General features: G+C 34.0%; 1 long non-coding RNA gene across 1 annotated transcript in view; it reads left to right on the top strand.

The window, feature by feature from the left end:
* The first annotated feature begins 946 nt into the window (after positions 1-946).
* LOC149918481 (uncharacterized) overlaps positions 947-21,422 on the top strand; it is a 60,676-nt gene continuing 40,200 nt past the window's right edge. Inside the window, exon 1 of the long non-coding RNA XR_016465509.1 lies at positions 947-1,006. This is a non-coding gene — a long non-coding RNA (uncharacterized LOC149918481). The remainder of the gene's footprint in view (positions 1,007-21,422) is intronic.

Genomic DNA, 21,422 nt, shown 5'->3' with positions numbered 1-21,422 from the left:
TTTTCTATTACTTTTTAGATATCATTTCTTGGGAGAAAGGATTAATGTGCTGTTAATGACAACAATTCAGTTCTTCTAAAGCTTGCAAAAATTAATTCCAGAGACTGTCTAGGAGCCTACCCATGCATCTTTCTAATTTAACAACACTGACACATTCAGTACAAAAAACGGTTCAAATTTTAAGTTTGTTGTAGTATCATTTTTTTCTCCAAATATGCTAGATACAGAGAATTAGAATGGCATCTTCCTTTACCCTTTGGTATATGTAGATTTTGCACAAGTATTTTATCAATCTCTATGTACGGATGTCTTCTTTATTTCTCAGGGTCTATTGCTTTACATAGTTAATTGTGAGCCATCTAGCAGACTCTTAAGGATAATTTTTGTTTTCGCCTTCAGGCATCAATCATCTGATTGCTTATGAGGAATCCAATTAGTTTTGAAAAATAAAGGAATGACTCCCCAGCTTCATATCCTTCATGGCTTCTTCATGTTTCCTCCTTTTTTTTCTTCTCAGGGTGGCATTCATTTCATTTTTAGCTGGAGTCTAGTATTACAATCCTGTGATTTAGTCTCAATATAAGCTTTCTCTGAGCATTAAAACTATAAAGCATTTCACAGTTTGCATGTGACTGTCTTCTTTTGCTCATCTCTTCCCTGCATATCTGCAGTGACTTTTATTTGTTAAATGTTTTTCCCTTCCTAAGATTTTCAGTTTCATGTTTTAACATTATGTATTTCTTTTGATGGCTTCCCTTTATGGACTAGATGGTGGCTGGTAGGGGAATTGTTATGTCACACCCTGAACTGACGATTGAGCAGCTGGTGAAGGAGTATGGCTGGCCCGGGAAGAACAGGTGCGAACAATTGACATGTGTTTCCCACTTGACCAGAAGTGCCCTGGGCTCAATTAAGGGCTAGCCTCCCTAGGGAGAACATCTCTTGCAGAAAGGGTCACTTGCTTAGTGGGTGTGCTTGCCTGTCAGAGATTTTCACCATTAACTGGGTGAGTCAACTTTGGGTTTTTTTTGGTTTTTTTTTTTCCTCCTTGTAGTAAATGACTATTGGTATTCCCAGCAATACTGTCTCATACTGCAAAGAATTTCTCAGAAGTAGTTTCATTGTTTTGTGAAATTAACGGTCAGCACTTGGAACTAGAAGAGTTTTGTTTCATTCTCTGTCTGGACATTGGTATTTCTAAGTGAGGCTCAATGTTTGGCTAAAATAAAGAAGAATAAAACAGGGGTCTCTACACAGGACTCCTCAAGAACAAAGCCCTGTGTCTGGGAATTTTGTCTAAGTGCTTTTTGAATTCTGCCAGCTTGGTGCCATGACTACTACCCTGAAGAGCGTATTTGAATGCCTGACCAACATTGCATCATATCTTATTGCTGTCTCCAGAGAGATCAGTGCTGCCCCTCTGCTCCCCTCGTGAGGAGCTGCCATGAAGACTTCCTGTAGCCTCCTTTTTGCTAGGCTCAACAACTGATTTTCAAACATATTTTCTCTAGAACTTTTACTATCTTCCTAAACCTCCTGTGGCTGTTCTAATAGTTCTGTCTTTGAGGTAGTGTTTTATCACAGTGCTATTGTCTCTGACTCCATTCTCCATTGTTATCTTCCCTAGAAAGTTTAGATCATCAGGGCAATATATATTACACCTGATGCCATATACGTGTGCATGTTTTATTAAATTTATAGTCTTGAAACTTCTTACTGATCTTGAAAGTTCAGCTCAGTGTTGGAGTACGTTCTTCAGAGAAAAAAATCTTTACAGGTTTAGGAAGTGAGGCAATTTTCTGTACATGTTAACTGCTTCCCTTATTCAACTAATGCCAGTTGAGTGTAGTTTGGAAGAAGTATGTATCTTTGTACATCAGGCAAGAGTAGTTTCTCTGCATAATAGATGTAACTTGCTTTCAGTTAATGTTCAGGAAAAAAAAGTAAAGCAAAGTTTGTGTTCAGATAAATTGACTTCCAATTCCTGTGGAGTTGCTAGCAAACAAGTGAATAAGTACTTAAAAGTTGGAGGGTGAAAAGGTCTGGTAGTTACCACTTCTCTATAAAAGCCTAGGGGTAAGATTTGATAAAGATACTAGCACACACCACTACATTGTGTTACTACTGAATGAAAATAGACAAATGCCTGAAGGAAGCTTGAAGTGCTGAGCAGGGAACTGCAGATGTTGATGTGACATTATTAATTACAAGGGTATTATGGCCTTGTCTGCTAGGATTTCAGCAATTCACGTAGCAAAACTGTGACATCTTCTGCAGGAAGGACAGTTGTTATACTTCACCAAATACTGTATTTCTGTCAAACTACTCATGTTACATTTTTTTTTCCAAGTAAAAAACATTTTGATCAGTCTAGAAAGTAGAAGTGAAATAATGCGAAACTGAAACATTCACTTTATGTGAAATGAATTTGTGCACTGAATGTAAGTGTACCAAAGTGCTGCTCTAGCGTTTGGGAATGCATGCTCTATCTTTGGTGCATATTTTCCCATCTGTGCCTTCATATAGGCATTTAGGTAGTTTAAGTTATCTTTTTAAATGGTACCTTCTTCTTTGAGAACAAAAGTATTAATAGCTACTATTAGGATGGAGTCAGAACAGCTGTGACTCAGTACTGTTTACATGTTTACTAAACATGGGGAAAATGAATTTCAGAAGGAATGAGATGAATGTAGAAAACATCCATGTCTTGTCACGACTTTCATTTATTTTACAAGATAATCAATGAAAAATATTTTTTTCAGAAAAAGTGTTGTGTTCAAAAATACCTTCTTCTGTAGTAGAAGTTTTTTTCCTGAAGCTACTGTGCTTTGTGAATATAGTCTTTAACCTCATACAGTGAATTTTGACTCTCTGTGGAGCTGTACTGTTGCCAACATTAAGCATTCCCTTCATTTTTACTGTAAAAAATTTCACTGTGGAATTCATATTCAGTCTCTAAATAATTTCCACATCGTAAGTATGGGCATATCTTATTTCCTCTAGTGAAGTAGGATCTTCCAACCTTCTACACTACAACTAGAAGCAAAGATGTTACAGTCTAAATTACAGAGTAAATCCAGAATTAGTGTAAAGCCTATGTTTAAGCACCCCTGAAATTTGGAGATGCATAATATGGAATGAACATCTGCAAATTTCCTTTTCATCAATGGCAGGTGTTGTACACCTTAGGCCTGATATATGCCTGATGATTAAATTAGACAAAAGACTTCAATTTCTTTTCTTAGTTGTTTTTATTAAGTTGCTGTACATATAGCTATATGTGTACTAACTTCAATCTTTCACTGTTAAATTTGGAAGTCAAAACAAGAGTGGTCTTTTTCTTCGAAGAACTGATCTAAGAATTAGCCTATCCTTCACAGTCTTGCTTTTATCAGATGAGGATTACTGGCAGATTACTTATGAGAGATTGACAGATTAAAGCTTCATTGATTTGTACCTTCGTTCTGTTTCAAAAGATGCCTAACATTCATTCAGTTTTAAAAGGAGTTTGAACAAACCTATTATTTAACATATCGTTGGAAATACATCAAAGAGCTTTAAGGCAGATTGAAGCCTTAAATAAAGTTTTAATGCTCAGAATTGTTTTAGAGAGAAAAATCACTTCTGAGAGAATTTGTCCAAAGTGGAACAATATAATTATTTCTATTGGAAAAGAGAATCCTAATACTGCCTATGACAAAAGTGGAAGACATAAGCAATTTTATCCAGTTGTGTGGGCTCACGTAATAAACACGTTACAGTCTGGATAGGTAGTAAGAGGCGGGGAAAAAGATGTGGGTTCTAGGAGCAGCTCTATCAGGAAGAAGGGAGGTCTGTAGATTATGGAACAGACCAGTTTACAGGAGTAACAAAAAGTAAGAAGAAAAAGGCTTCAAGGAGGATGGAGTGATGGTGAAGAGAAAACAGGAAAGATGTGAATCATGTATTTTGTTACTATATTCTGCACTAGATATGGGAGGTCTGCTAAGGAGAGGTACATTACAGAGTATATCTTTTTCAAATAGGGGAGGAGGATACTTGGAGCTAAATTCAGAGTTCTATGGAAGAAAGAATGATTTTACCATGGGAAAAGTGTGCGCAAGAGGAAAGAAAGGGAGGATGAGACAGAATTACAGAATCGTAGGGATTGGAAGGAGTCTCTGGAAATCATCTAGGTTCCCCACAAGAAAGCATCCAGGGTAATGAGTATCTCCAGGGAAAGAGGTTCCACAACCTCCTAGGGCAGCCTATTCCTGTGCTCTGTTACTCTCGAAGTTTTGTATCATGTCTGTATGGACCTTCTTGTATTCCTTTTGTCCCTTGTCCTGTCACTGCACACCGCTGAGAAATGTCTGGCCCCAAATATCTGGGAGAAGCGGAGGATGGAAGAATGAGAATCAAGGATGAAAATATGAATTGGAGAAGTAAGTCAGGGAAAGGGGTAAAACTTGGAAAACAAATGGTACAGTAGGATTTTCGAGGGGAGGGAAAATGAAACAGGGAGGTCTTAGAGCTAAGGAAAGGTACTAATAATGGAAGGTAGAGGAATATTTTAGGAGACTGGGACAGTCTCAGACATTTGAAGAAGGTTTGATAGAAAATGTTATTGCACAATACAGGAAAAAAAGAGTAGTTAAAAGGAGCAACAAAGGAGGTAAATGATAGAAAACCAACAGTTGATAACTTTTGGCAAGCACTCAGTATCTCCTGTGATCAGCAGTAACAACTGAGAAATTTTAATTGACTCTTAAGTTGTCAGTCTGGAAATTAGCAAGACTATGACTTATAAGATTGAATCTTACAGTTATAACTTCATTTTTATAGAGTTGTACTGCTTAGAGGCACTAGTTTTCCTCTGTGAACTTTTTTTGCTGTTTACTGACTGTACAGTGTTGTGATACAGCTGCCTTAATTGGAATGTTACTTGTTTCTACACATACTCAGTTGATGAGTTTAAGTATTGTCACAACTAATGTTAAATATGTTAAATGACAAGAGAAATACTGAGTATGGTCTTAATTTCTATTACAACACTAAAATGTGTACTGGAAAAGGAGTACAGAATTAGAAAACAAACTTAATAAAAGGAAGATAAAAGAACAAAACCAGTTATGATTAATTTAAATCGGTCTCCTGCTTATGTAAGGGTGCTGTTACTTTTTCTTTTAGGTCAGTTTGGGTTCAGAATGACTCTTTGTATACAGGAATAGTGATATTTATGGAAAACTGAATGTTCAAAATATGGCCTTGATCCTCATCATCTTTCCTCTCAGGAAAATAAATAATGTTCAGGTTTTAAAGTTTCCTACCAGAGGAACATTGTGCTGTAACTTCGTCAGCTTTGTCTCCAGCTGATTTTTATATGGATATTCTTAAACAGGAAAATAATACTGCTTCATCCAGCCTGCCCCAGTGCAGCACCTTCCTCTCTAGCTTCCAACTTATGTGCTTAATTGAGAAGGGAAATGCCCTTCAATCTCTTTAGTCATTTTGTTTCATAGAAATGAACTTTTAAACAAATGAAATGTTGGGTAATGTCAGTCTGATCTTCCAATAAGTTCATATTGGTGAAGTTAATTTTTCTGTTACTTATGAACTGAAATAGTCATTGCAATTATATTGAAAAGTCACTGCTTTTTCATTGTTCTTATGTTATAATAAATATACCACAAATATCAGAATCATTCAGCAGGGAATCTGTTGATGACCTTTCTATATTGGATCTATTTGTGAAGTGCCCTCATGCTGGGAATCTAAATTAAACTAAAAACAGTTAAAACACAAGTGCATACTTACCTTCAGGAAAGAAAAAATGAACAAAAACAAATTACTAGTGTAAGGATGCCAAAGTTCATGATTTCAAAGTAACACTAGACAAGAGAAGCCCTCAGTTGTCTCTTCACTGTGGAAAATTCTTACAGACTAAGTTGTTGGATGGCTTATTTTATCTCCCCTGCCTCTTACTTTTTTTGACACTCTTAGACATATCACTCTTGAAAATTAATTGCAATGTAAATATTTTAAAATACAGTGATGTCTGTATTGCTGTATTCTCATGTATTTGTTTCCTGAAGACTGCTCCTGGAGAATCAAACCAAGAGTACATCTATTTTATGAAAAGACTTTCTGGGTATTTATGATATTGCAATGTTACCAAAAAAAAAAAAAAAAAAAAAAAAGTTAGCACTATACTTCAAACATTCATTATAGTAAAAGCGAACAGTAAATCATCCTGACTGTAAAAATACAATTTTATAACTATAAGTTGTAAGATAGTATATTACCTTCCTGGAAAACATTTTTTTTTTTTTTTAGTCTGGAGATCTCTTATAAGAATTCTTTATGATCTCATTAGGTTTCCTTTTTGCAGCAGAAATCTAAATAATTTAGCTTTTGATTACTAATTCATGCTAAAATAATTTGTGAATGTTTACATTATATGAAGCTGATCCATTAAATTATTTATCACCTGGTATAATTTCAATAGGCATTTGTTTAATTTTTAATGCTCTACACAGAATACCATTAGCACAACAATATCCCATGGTGTAGATTACTGTAGAGAAGCTCCCTGTTCTTAATCAGGAAGTTGAAAATTAATATTTTCAAACAAATAATGCAACTTTGTCCCTTCTTCTTCTATATCCCCACATACGTTATTGTTGATACGTATGGTGACCTGGTACTACATTTATCACTGGAAATTACTTGTAATATGGAAACAGATTCAAATTTTAAAAAACTTCTGACAAGAGGGATTTATAACAGCTGTTTAATCCTGTTTGTGTCAGAACAACTCTTTTTTTCTGTGAAGCGCTTGTAGGATCAGCTTATAGGAGAAACAGTCTCATGAAACATCACTTTTGAACAAGAAATAAACTTACATCTTCTAGTTATATATTAGGGGAAAGGGAGTGTTGGGGATGTGTAGTGACACTGTCCAGAGTGTGGCTAATTGTATCACTTCTCATTATGGTAAAATGGCCTTGCATTAGGTAAGGTATGGAAAATAAGCTTGGAGCTCCTTTGTGTGTGTGTGGTGGTGTTCATCTTTTGGTCCTGCACTATGCATTCTTGTTTTACTTAATAAAAAATTTTGCAAGTTCTTTAAAATTCTTTATTGAACTTGAAGCATGTTGATTGCTTGCTTGCTTAATATTACAATGCATGTTATTGTTTACTGGCAAATTCTTTTAGTAATAACACCATGGGTAACCAGTGGATAAAGGGTAAGAGTAGTAATTATGATACTATGTGTTGCTGACTGCTTGAATTTCAGATTTGTAAGAACTGCAAAGGTTGAGTGAGAAGAAACATGAGGAGTCATTCACAGTATTTAATTTTTTTTCTTTTTTTTTTCATCTTAAGTCTTATATTTGTGTGGGATTTAAGCTCTACTTCATGTAATTTAGTGAAACTCTGCAGATTCACTTTGAATCAATGTACGTGCACTTCCCTGAGAGGGGAAGGTAGAACTCAGTGTGATCTAATGGGAAGCATTTGAGCCATGTTGTTTTCTTACTTGAGTGAAAAATTGTCAGGGAACTTGTGGCCTTTATATTTTGCAGGCTGTATTTGCAAATGTATCAGTGTCTTTACAATTAGTTAAACATGGCACCTACTCTATATTCATACGATATGTAGTAATTTTTTTCAATAATTAATTTGCTTATTTAAACTAAAGTTTTAATTCCTGCAATTTGATTAATATGAATCAGCTTTTTCTTTTTGATTTATTTACTGTGAGATTTTGCTACTTCTGCTCTCCTTCCTCTACTTAACGTGAGACTATGAATACAGCAACTCACATTTATGTTTTCATTCCTTCTATATGTAAACTAGAAAAGTAATTTTATATGTGTAGATACCATAAAAACAATGGATGTTCGTCATGAGTAGTTTATGCTCTTCTGTTTAGAATTGGGTCTTAAAATATAATAATAATAAAAAAAAATCCTAGGCTTTTAGATAGTTTATGAAGATATTACTGTAGAGTATGCAGTGTGCTTGTCCTAAATGTAGTATATAATGTAGAAATACTTAAATATCTCTAGATGTTATTGCTAAAAAGTAGTAGCAATGTTAGTGGTAACAGAAATCATCTGGAAGTAGTTTACTAAAATGTTAAATTTCATTTTAATTGTTTGAAGTTAATGTACTGAAACACTGGGATCAAACATGATGATGCAGATTGGAATAATATTCTCTTCCTTTAAACTTGAAATCAAATCTCTTCTGATGTAGTAAAAACTGATGTGCTGGAAGAATAACTGCTCAGAAGTGTCAGGTGTTATTCTGCCATTAAGAACATGTTCATTTTCATAGGTAGTTCTTGTTTGTTCTTCATGTTTTGGCAATGTTTTCATAAACATGTTTATTTATCACATACATACCTATGGGCACATTTGTTTTTCCATACTCATACTAAGGGAATTCTAGGTTATGATTTGTTTTTTTTTTATTGAAGATAGTCAAAGGATAAAAATAGGGTGTATGTAAGCCTGGCATGGAGTCCTCTCAGTTCTTCTTCCTGAAGAAAAGCAAAAAGGAATTATGTCTTTATCTTTGAGCTGTTGGACCAGTTTCTCATCAAAATTGGTCCACAGAGATCAACTGAGTCATTGAATTACATGGATTTTGGATGATTTTCACTAGTCTGGATTTAAACAAGACCATGAGGCAACACAATCTCCCTGCACTTCTATTATTGATATTGGTAGGGTTAGGATGTTGTTCTGCAAAAGCAGTGAAAATAGTTGAGAAAAACTGTTTTTCTGTGCTAATTAGAAATTACCAAGGTAATCTTTCATGGAAGAATTACTAAATAATGTTGTAATAAATTTTTGTTTTTGAGATCGCTTAAGGTGTTACTGGAATTATGTGGGTAAATATACAATGAGGAAATATATAAGGATCATTTGCCAAGATAACTTTTGCTTTGAGATGAAAAAGAGAACTTGGAGAGTAAGAAAAAAGCAGAAAAACTTATCCTAAACTATATTTAAAAAAAAAAAAAAAAAAAAACACATTTGAAGACATGAATATTATTGTATTTTAAGAGTTTTTATACATCTGTACAAGTACCACATTTTAGTGTGGTCTACAATTTTCAATTTTTGAATTAATCTTTTACGCTTGTACAAAAAAATATTGTCAGAGTGCATGTTTGTATAAGCATTCTGATACTTCTCTTGCCTGTTTAGAACACTTTAAAAGGAGCTGTACTGTTTTAGCTCTCTATGCATGTTTCCCTGGCATTGCAGGGAATTTCTTTCAGTATCTCTATTATAAGGAAGCTAATCTCTGAAAGTTAATTTCTCACAATACTACTGTATTTGAAATGAAAAAACCTACTCGTTTTTCCAATTGATCTACCCAGTAACTACTTAGCAACATGCATATGTGCTACTTGGCTTTGTTTTATAATCCCTACGAACTATAAATGTTTTGGAGGTCAACTTCTTCCCTTATTGCAATATGGTCTATTGATCTGACTCCATCCTTGTTGATCCTGATTTATTTGGTGAGTTAGAATGATACACTGCAGTGATTGTTCTATCGCATTTATTTTGTCTGGACACATCAATCAGCTGTACCTCTCAAATCATCTATTACAGTTAGGCATCTGATTGTCTCATATATTTGGAATAATTGACTGTTTCATTTTGGTAACACCTTTTCCATCTTATGGTATTTCATTTCTATTCTATTCTAAGCTTATTACGTGTAACTATTCAGCATTGTAGTTTTAAAGATATCACTGTGAATCAAATAACTTGGGTGTACAACAAAAGACTGACAGCTTTTATTTTCTTATCCTACGAAACAGAGTAATGACTTGGCTAGTAACTAAATGTACTTCTCAGTGTATTTTCTTGGTTCTGTTGAGATGTCAATGGTCTTCAGTTTTCTTTAATCCATCTTCTATGTCTGTTAACTAAGATCCTGTCCTTTTACACTCATCAGATATTTTCAGGACATCTTTGTAATTAATTCTAACCAAAGCTGTCTCTTCTTCAATTGCAAACTGATGTTTTTGTTAGGGAGTTTTTGAAAGCAATAACTGAAGTCATAAGAAAAAGCACCCATGATATTTCTAAAAGTGACTTGAGCTCTGTGGGGCAAGATCCAATAAAAGGCCTATGGATTAGATGCTGAGTCTCTGTAGTTGAATCCAAAACTGAGATATCAGTACCTTTGCACTATGCACACTGCATGATGTGGAGTAGATGTTAAACAGATCTTTTGGGGAAAAAAAAATGCCCCTAATGAGAAACAACGAAGAGCTAGGTTGTAAGAAATGCTTAATATGAAAGTGTGCTTGAATGCTCATCATCAAGTACGTTGTGAGGAAGCTTTGCTAATGGTCTGACCAAAATAAAGGTTCAGAGAAGTTTTGCAGCTTTGTTTTTGCACATTGCTCTGATGTTTCCCTACCATCTTCCTTTTCACCTACTGCCTGCTTAATATTTCAGTATCCCTCAGCAGAAAAGGAGTTAGGGAAACAGCCATTGAGTGCAGAACTTTAGGACAGTTTACAGGAAGAAGACTGAAGCAAGATTTGTACCTTTTGCCTGACACCGTTACAGTGCTGGTAACTTGGGGCTTAAAACTCACCAGTCCTTTCTGTTCAGATAAACAGTTCCTGTCTGGAAAAAAAAGAGGAGAAAAAAAAAAAAAAACAACCCAAGTGTTCACTCTTCTGAAATGCCCTTAATAACACTTTTATAGACTGCTAGTTAAATGTTCCTCTCTGAAAATAAACACCTTGCACTCGATGCTTTCCTAAAACTATTGAAAATTCAACCTATTTGTGAAGAATTTATCGAGGAGTAGTGCTGCTATAGTGTGTAGTAAATTCAATGTTTTCCTGTGTCAATCTTGATTTGGGGATACCTTCTGGATCAATTCTTTTAGTGGAATGAATCACATTCTGAGTAGGTTTTAGAGCCTGTTTGTTAAAACTCTGGAACACAGAGTTTACATTTGGATTTTATGTTGAGGGACATGATTTAGTGAGTACTCTTGGTGATAGGTGGATGTTTGGACTGGTTCATCTTGAAGGTCTTTTCCAACCTTGGTGATTCTGTGACAATATTAAATTTTTCTTACCTTTCAGTTTCCTATTATAGCCAACTAGGTACTGAGCAGTTAATTATGTTACACTTTTCAATAAAAATTCTCCAAGTTGTCAGAGCCCACAGGCCATCCTTCATCACAGCATAAGTATTTTTTCTTTTGTGCTAAGCACACCCCAGGTGATGGTTCAAAACATAACAGTTTTCTTATGGAATGAATGGTCAGGACATAGAGGTCAGGATTACTTTCTTTTTGACATTTCATATTAAGTCTTACATGACAGTGCAGCTGTAGATATGATAAAATGCAGTCATTTCTAGGATCCCAAAGGAGAAGGAAGAGAATTTATTCTCTAACTTACTATGAGAATGCATGGATTTGAAGGGGAGAGAGTGCCATTATCTGTTTTACTTCAGAAAGGCATTTTTGAAGTTAACCTTCTAATAGTCACCATTAATTGAAATTTGGCTCAAATTGTCAAGTGCTCTCAATGTATGAACTGAATTCCATTGAGAACTTGGAAATTGAAGATTTCCTCCAATATTAACTTTAACTTTATATTGTTGAGCTTACTGGACATTCAATGCATGTTACCTGATTTGAACTTGTTTGGAGTAAAATGATCCTGAAATGCCTATTGTGTATTTCTGGATCTTTAGAATCAACTATTTAACTTGGCAGAACTGTTGGTGTTGCTCTACATTTTTGCTAATACAATCATAGCTTGTGACTGTAGGAGAGAACTGATTTTTCTAGAAGAGAGGACAGGGAACAGTGAATTTTACCTAGCCGATCTGAGAATTTCCCCTCAAAGGCAATAATCTCCTTTAGAGATACAGAGTAAAACCAAGATACTATTTTTATTTGTTTGAATAGAAAATGAGTTTTGCAGAGTGGAAGCCACCCATATATTTAAGGTTCAGATAGGCACAAGGTTTAAATTGCATATTAGAAAAAATTCTTCAGGACAAGGATAATGTGGTACTGAAACAAGCTCATTCCATCTCTGAAGATTTCTGTGTCTTAGAAAGTTCCATGACTGATCTGATCTGGTGCTGGCAGTCATCCTGCTTTGAGCAGGAGGCGGTTTTAGAGCTGTGGAAAATGTATCTGGAACACTGTGCTGTTGTATAACCTTGGAAGTAGAGTGGGGAGGACAAAAACCTCAAGCAATTCAACATAGGCTGACTAGGTCAGGAGTTTGTCCTCTTGCAAATCTGTTTCTGTTTTGTACAGTTCTACACAAATGCAGAAGCAACCAGCCTTTCCATCTGAGCACAGATGAATAATCCATTACTCCTTTTACAAATCCAATCTTAACATCATTTTGCTGTAAGTCTATGCTGTAGTTTTATTTCTGGCTGTGGAAAAAATATTAAGCTGTACATTTTTAATACGGTTTCAGAGGAATGTTTTTGTTTTACCAAGAAAATCTGTCTAAAATTGAAACGAATGAGTTTCCTGTATTTTTCGTTTTACCTATATTATTTTCCATAGTCTGTATTTGGATCTTGGTTTTCTTCCCTTTTTTAATGTAAAAAGACAGTATATGAATATTGTTCACACTGTGGACATCGGTCTTTCTTTATATGAAGGCATTTTATAAGTACTTTTCCTGAAGTATCATAGTTTAGCTATTGCTATACTTAAATTTCAAACTCTGAAACTAACTAAAATGCATTTCAGAAAGATGTTTTTGTGGTTTGAGTTGCAATTTTTCAACATGAAGTTTTGGAAATAGAGTGTGACATCAAGAAGCAATTTATGAACTCAGTATGTTTTAAAACTGCAGACCATTGGCTAACAGTCAGTTGGAGAGATATTCAATGGGAGTAGCTGTAAGTTTTCTTCTTTGTAAAGTAATCAATGAATAAAATTAGGAGAATACTTATCCCAATATCCATAAGGAAATGCTGTGAGATGAGTGTCTTTTCTTGTTTTGAATCTGTAATTAGTCTGAGTAATCCTTGAAAAGCTGTAGGATCTGAATGTTCTCTTTTGTGTATGGTGCATCCACAGAAGTTGCCATAAGGAGTAGTTGGTGTCAGCAATGTCCTGTTTAAGTAGATTAGGATAGAGATGTAGTAGACAGAGAGGTTGTCTTCTGGAATGCAGATTGGCATAACATAATGTTCACTAGCTTAAAAACTACCATGACTGGAGTACAATATTGCATACAGACTATGTAGGCCTTTGTTAGAGGACTGGGGAATCCCTGAAAAGGCCAAGGTGAAACAGTAAAAAATACCATGCTGTAATTATGATCTACTACTGCAAAGTTATTCAAGTCTTAAGCATACTTATCAGGGTGCATGTTGTTGTAGTCCAAGTTTGAATAATCATGTCTGACTAAAATGGCCTCACAAACAGACCTAAAATAATAGTTCTTATTTTACTTGATTTGCTTTCTGCTTATTTTCTTTTGATAACATTTCTTTTTTAGCACTATAAACAGGAATAAACAATTTGGGTATATGGTGTTAATATGAGCTTTTTTGTTTTAATACTCTGAAGAACCTCCTCTTCATGTAAAGCTAATTAAATGGTGTATGTTCGTATATGGTATACTAATGTATGCTACTGAGTAACATTAATCAATTTAACCTATCAGGCTCACAAAATTTAACTCTATTGATACTTCTTCAAAAGATCATACAAACTTTGCATGTTTCATTGATTTTGATATGGTCAGAAGTGAAAACATTTTTCACATAAGATTCAGTCTTCAGAAATTTAGTATCATTAATGCTCTGAAGTATGATGTGAGTAATTGGGGAAATATGAAAACCCATAGATCCCAAACCCATAACCTTTGCTACCTTTATTTTTATATGATAATTTGCTGAATGAGTCCTCAGCAACCACAACTTGCATAGGTATTTTAAGCTTTGCTATATTTGATAATGATGATGCTTGATTGCTGAATGAGTGCAAGGTTATAATCATCTCCCTTGGCTTTTTTTGTCATTCATAAAATACTTGAGTTGCTCTCTGCTAGCTTATGACATTTCTAGAACTCTCTCAAGTTAATTGCAATCTTGTGTGTGCTCAGTGAATTGCAAGGACCAGCGCTTCTAAATGGGATGAGGTTTTTACCTCTGTCATTTGATAAAATGTTCCTTGTCATATAGTTTTTCTCTTGATGTCTTAAACCTTACTTTGTGAGGATTTTGTGAATACAAACTGAAAATTTAAACTGTTCAAGTACTCTGTTTGAATCTTAGAAACTTAAATCACTTCATATATCTAATGACAACCCAGCAAACATGTCTGGAAATAGTGAAGACACTTTAGGCCAAGATTCCAAAATTATTTTCTTGTTTGCACCACCTATTTAGAAGGGATATCCTATTTTGTTATCAGACCATTTTCCAACAAAAACAGAACATGTTCTCCTTTGAGGAAGATTGTCTGAGGAAACTGTTTCTAATTGTCTCTGATTTTTATTTTTCATCTTCGTCTAGGAATCAGACCATAATTCCTATTAACTGATGGAATGGCATCAGGTATTAGAATGTTATTAAATACTTTCCTTAGCACCTTTGGAGTTTTAAAGTACTTTCCTAAACAGGATTTCAGTAAGATTGTATGAATGCAGCTCATGTATTTTCTTTAGAAAATATATTTTCATATATATTTTTTGTACGTGTATAGTTCTTATAGTGTTGACACTTGATGTCCTCACCAATATTTTGTGTGTAAAATTAAGAGTCATCAAGGTTCATGTTACCTTGGTTTGAAAATCGGTTTGCAAGGCATGGGAAGTGCTGCTCCTCAGCTGGAATACAATGTTCTACACACCTGGTCTACATTGGCTGGCTTGTAGGGCAATGGCTATAAAGACCTCGAAAGTTTAATCACCCTATAAGTCTGCTTCTATTGACTCAGGCTAGAAGGCCTCAGGACGTTTTTTCTCACTCTACAACTCATTGTTCCATCAGTCAGATGTTTTACTGGTGAGCACTAATTTGTAAGGGGTTGAATATAGTTGAATATAGTTCAAATGGAACAATAAATAGATGGAAGACCTTTTCTATACTTATAAATTGTATGAAAACATGTACTTTTGTTCAAAGAGTAGTTTAAACTTACAGTACTAGCTCTATTTCTTGCTTTCTGAACAGCAAGCGTGGAAGTGATATGTGGTAGAGGAGTATTCATGCTATCCCTTCATTCTGTATAGGAATTGTTTGGTGTAAATGAGAAACATCTTGAAGATAAACCTATCCAAGGATGCTATTAGGAATTCCAAATAACTGCTTATGCATCCAGTCAGAGATGTATAGCTCCACGTGCACATCTTAATCTCCAATGCATTGTTTGAAAGTTTCAAATCTGAAATAACAAAGGTTTTGTATTAGCATTGGAAATGTACCCAACATTCCAATCAGTAATTAATGTTTAACTACTGTGACTTCTGTGCCTAAATACCTGTCATAAAGATATCCAAAGATAGTTTTTTTTTCTAGAATGGATAAATATCAAGTACAGAACAATTATGTGATGAACTCATTAGCAGTTATTTGTACTCTGACTGTGGTCTAATGAGAACTATATATGCTGAGGTCCACCTCAAGCTGTTGAAGAGTTGACTAATTTGATGACCTACAAAATGCGCTGAATGAGGTTATTTCAGAACGAGTATTTATCCACTTATTAATGTTAGGTTAAGAATTCTTGCTGAATGTTATTTGTTCTCAAAAGGAAATAATGTGAAATATGTTGAGAGACAGGGATTTGAAATATTTCTTTATATTGGCACAAGAAGGTGCAGGATAAGAAATGTCTTCACAGAAGATCTGTGGTGAAACCAAGAGATTATATGCATAAAGAATATTTCTCTATTCAGCTGAAGATCCTTAAAGAGCTTGATTTGTAAAAGAGCACAAAGTAGAAAATACTTGAAACTTGCTTCTAAACCCCTAATTACAAATCCAAAAATCTTATCTGTGCTTACATAAGCAGTTTAACTTAAAGATACTAAATACTTTAATACTGTACTTCTGTATGTGTCCATCACAATTTTAGTCTTACAAGGTACAATTGCTAAAGTGACCTGACATCCAGATCTAACCATAACCTGGAAATTAGGTTTAAAGATAGAAGTAGTAGCTCTTCTCTGATCATATATACCATATGCAGACAGGGTCAAGCTCAGTAGTAAATGCATAGTGTTATTTTTTCCCTGAAGAGAAATATTAGGAGTACAGGAGAAGTCTCTGTTTCAAAGGGATCCCAAGATTCTCTGCAGAGGAAAATGTTGCAAGGAATACCACCTACTGCTGTGATTTTCCTATTAAGGTACAAAATAATTTGAAGTGGATTAATACTAGCTTTTTAGTTTGCTGACTCTAACTTCTAGTTTGTATGTTAAGTGCTCTGTTGTAGACAAGATAAATTTTATATATTATATATATATATAAATATATTTATATAAATATATTTATATATTTATATATTATTATATATATTATATATTTATATTATATATAATTTATCTTAATATATATATATTAAAATATATATATTAAAATAAGGGGAAGATGATTTTAAATGATTTATATATCATTTAAATTATTAAATTTAATTGTTAAATTATATATATATCATTTGAAATCCTCTTCCCCTTATTTTAATCACAGAATCAAAGAATTGCAGGGGTCACAAGGGACCTCTAGAGATCATCTGGTCAGTCTGCTAATGCAGGTTCTCCACAGTGGGTTGCACAAGAAAGTGCAGGTGAGTTTTGCTTGTCTCCAGAGAATGAGACTCTACCTCCTCTCTGGGCAGCTTGTTGAAGTATAAATAATAATAATTCAAAAAGTAAATATTCCTAACTCTGTAAGAGAGTTTATAATTTTAACTTGCCTGATCATTCTGATTTGGCCAGAATAACATAAAAACCATCATTTAATGCAAATTATGCAGTTGTTGCTATTTATTGCTTTAGATGTAGACCTTAACTGAAAATCTCAATACCTAATGTTCTTTCAAGAAGATAAAAAATAGGGCAATAATATGCAACAGTCTGTTGTAGAAGTAGAGAAATAGAAATTACTTGCATGTTTAGCTTAGAATTAAGTTTTGTCAGCCTGATCCATTCATTTCCTTGTACTACAACTGTCCTGACTTCCAAGGTCCTTGAGGGGGAAAAACTGAGTGGAATTGTTTCTAAGGAGCCTTGCTGTCTCCATAGTTTGCTATGTATCATGGTTTAGTCTGTAAGCACAGCATCAGAGTAGTGAATCTTTTTCATGGGATTTATAATGTTTGTGTTTTTTTTTTTTGTCACTGAGAAAGGACATCACTAATAATAGCAGATAAACAGATCTTTTATAGTTCTTTCCTTTTCTTGTTCTGGTGTTTTATCCCATGAAATATCTTGTTTGTTTTGTTTGTTACTGCTTTAAGTCTTATGTTCTGAATTATGTTCTGAAATATTTATGGTTTGTCTTTTTACAGAAAGATGGTGCTACCATAGTGTCTTCACTTTTATGTTTAAGGCAAGAGCACATCTTTTTCAGTCTCATATATATAAGTATATATATATATATATATATATATATATATATATATATATATATATATATATATATGAGACTATATAATATATATATATTTATATATGTATATATTTATTTATATATATATTATATATATATGTGTGTATATATTTATTTATATATTTATGTGTATATATATATATATAACTGATTTCAGCAGTGTGAGATCCTATTTCTCTGTCCCTCCCACTAGAAGCTACTAATTTTTCAGAGACCTTTTTAATATATAATTTTTACTAGCCTGCAGTGAGTGTTTTTTTTTTAAATAAATTAATCCCCCAAAATGAAAACAAGGATTAGAAAAAAGGCACAGGAAAAAATACAGATTTTTATAGTCATGTAATTGTTCTGTGTAGGACTGTATGTATTCCCATAGGGTAAGCGGTTATGTTTCTCTTAATTTTGTTTTTAATGAACTCAGCTCCTCTTTATGCAACTGAACTGTTGTGCCAGGTTCTGTAGAGTACTGAAGGCTCTTCTTATTCAAATGAATGAAGAAATAACTTGTCAAATACAGATTGCTTTGGTTTCTGAGTATCTCTTTACTTTTAGTATCTTCTGTCTTCTCAATTATTTGCTCAGCTGTGAAGTTCAATGCTTTATAGGGCTTCAGGACAGTGAACTAAAGATCAAAGTTATGACTATGCTGTAGTATTCTTTAGCACAGAATCATAGAATAACCCAGGTTGGAAGAGACTCACAAGGGTCCTATCCAATTCCTAGGTCCACACAAGATCACCCCAAAATCACCATATTTCAAAGAGTGTTGTCCAAATACTTCTCGGATGTGGTACTTCTAAACTGGCAAAGAAACTGATATGTGTGTCTGATCTTTGGTTATGTTTTTTTTCTGGAGCAGCAACTAGTATGTTACTCCTCCATCTGTGCACTACTATTCTGCAGACATTGAGATACCAGGACAGATGAATTCAGCTGTGTATATAGCTTTGGAAAAAATTGGTGTTTTTCTCTAGAGTTGTAGTTTTGATGGGTGTTGGGATATAATCAGTCTAAACTAATTAGAAACATTTAGTCTATATGAAAAAACATCCAGTGTCAGTCAAAAAACATGTAGGTCGCGAGTAAGCATTTCTTTACTTTCAAGATCAAGATTTGAGGATTGTTGGAGACATAGAACTAAATGTTTATGTTCATTGTATTTAGAACAGAAAGCATAAAATGCTGTAAGACATAGCATTTACAATTGCTAGATAGAAAATACAGTTTCAGATCTAGATTTTTTTTGAAGCTAGTGCGTTTTTAATAATTATCTACATCAAAAGTTCTGTATAAGTACAAAAAACACTTTCCCGTTTCCACACCAGCTATATTAAAAAAAAAAAAAGAAGAAGAAAAAAAAAGAAAAGCAGTTGAATGAAACCCGCTATATAAAAAAGCAGTTGAAGGAATTAAAGGTAAACCTGGTAGATGGGACAGAATACTAAACACAATGCAGTACATTATTTACGTATATATCTTAAACACATTATATAAGTTCATATTTTGTTCCTTTGGAGAATCAGATACTACTCTGACAAATTCTGTGACAGTTCAATCATGTAAGCCCAAGAGATGTATGAATACAAAATAAAAATAATTTACTATTCTCTAGATTTGCTTTCTTATAGAGAACAACTGATTGACTTTATTTTTTCCCCTCCAACATATGTTTTAGTTAAAGACAAACAAGTAATAAATTGCTAATGATTTTCTGTATGCTATTCCTCAGATTGCCTGTAAAATAAATGATTTATTCTGGATTTCCTAAACTTAGTTCTTTTATTTAAATTGTCAGTAGAGAAGGAATTGGCAGAAGTTAATCTACGAACTTAAATATTTCTACATTGTTTTGTTCTTTGGATTTGGAAGAGTTGTTAGGAAAAATGCTTTAAAAGAAGAAGAAAAAAGTGTTTTCCCCTAGTTATAAATACTGCATTGTTTCAGTGTGACTTGTGATTCAGAATCTTTTAGTCTGAAAACATAATTTCATCATTTTGAAATTTTTCCCCTTTACTGCAATTGTTCAAATACTGCAGTTACATGTTACTTTTTCACTAGCATTGCCAAATTTAGTAAATCCATATGTTTTTTTTTCACTCCTAGGTGTAACTGTGGAATTTTTATTTTCATTATTAAATTACTGAAATGTATTCAGGTTAACTGAAATTACAATGAAATGTCTCCCTCCCTCTCCCCCCCCACCTTTCCCATGTCTTATTAAAATATACTTCAAACAAGTACACTTACTGTGTCAATCCTGTAATGTTACCCAAGGTTGTGCTAATAGATATGTTCTGGTTAGGAAAAGTGATTATTTTCACTATGAAGTTAGGATAGTGAAGTATTATAAAACTAAATCTTTTCCAAAAAAAAAAAAAAAAAAAAGGAGAAAACATAGCAGTTAAGAACTGTTGAATTCGACAGAATCCCTTAGGTGGAGAAGGGTGAGGGGAAGAGGACAAAAAGAATGAGCTTCATTATGCCATTTGTTCTACTTTGTGAAAATGTAAATGTTAGGATACAGATGGCATTTCAGAACCAGATTTTCAATAACATCAGCTTTTTATGTCCTTGCTTGTAATATCCTGTATGCTTTCCCAATAAAATGTTTACTGGATTTCCTCAGTTCATTCACAGAAGGTTTGAGAAATTAGATTTTTTTAAAAAATTTCTAAATAAAGAATTTCTAGAAACCTTTTAAATTCTTGGATTTCAACAGTCTGGACACTGTGTATTTAATTCAACTAAAACAAATTCTGACTGAATTACAGTGAATGCCTTGGGATGATGTTTTCTTTAGCATAACAGACGTATTTCTTCTGTTGGGGAAAAAAAAATTAGAAATGGGTTGCAAACTGATAGGATACTATTTGGATGCAACTTCCAATCTAACAAGATATCCAAGTGAAAACATTTTGCATAAAGCTAAAACAGGTAAAATTTCTTCTCTTGTGAAGAAACATGGTCAGATGTAAATTTGGGTTTAAAGTTTGACAAGAGGAAGAGTTGGATTTGACTTGCTGTGTCAAATATTTTTACTAGGAAAAAATGGAACCAGATAGGAAGATTACTTTTAGAATAAGTACTAACTTAAGCTCAAGTGTGTGCAAACATCGCACAGATTTCAGACCTGGGAAAATCTAACAAGTATTGAGAATGACAGTGCAATAAAAAGGACTCTTTAGTGTAGATTAAGGTTTTCATTCTATGCAACAAACACAAGGATATTGTATTTTCAATAATAGGCCATTTTAGTCAGTTATTGTATTTCCATCTTATCACTGTGCTGTACCAATAGAAGAGGAATTCTATCACGGAATCATAGAATATCTTGAGTTGTAAGGGACTTATTAGGATTATCAAGCCTAACTCCTGTCTTTACATAGGACCATATGAAATCAGACCGTGTGGCTGAGAGCACTGTTCAAATGTTTCTTAAAACTGAAAGCTTGGGGCTGTGACCACTGCCCTCAAGATTCTGTTCCAGGACATGACACTGTCTACTGAGGAACCTTTTCCTAACACCAGCCTCACTGTCTCCTGGTACAGATCCGTGCTGTTCTCTTGGGTTTTGTGGCTGACACCAGAAAGCAGAGATCAGCACTGCCCCTCTGCTACCCCTGTGAGGAGCTGTAGGTTACAGTGAGTCTTCCTCTTAGCCTCCTCTTCTCAGAGCTGAACAAACAAGGGACCTCATCTGCTCCTTATGCATTTGCTCTTTAGAGACCCTTCACTATCTTAGTAGTCTTCCTTTGAATGCTCTTTAAAAGTTATATATCT

Source organism: Phasianus colchicus, chromosome 3 (assembly GCF_987193195.1).
Source record: "Phasianus colchicus chromosome 3, bPhaCol1.hap1.1, whole genome shotgun sequence".
Lineage (NCBI taxonomy): Eukaryota > Metazoa > Chordata > Aves > Galliformes > Phasianidae > Phasianus > Phasianus colchicus.
Note: the sequence above shows the minus strand (reverse complement) of the source record. Positions and strands in the feature narration are given on the sequence as shown.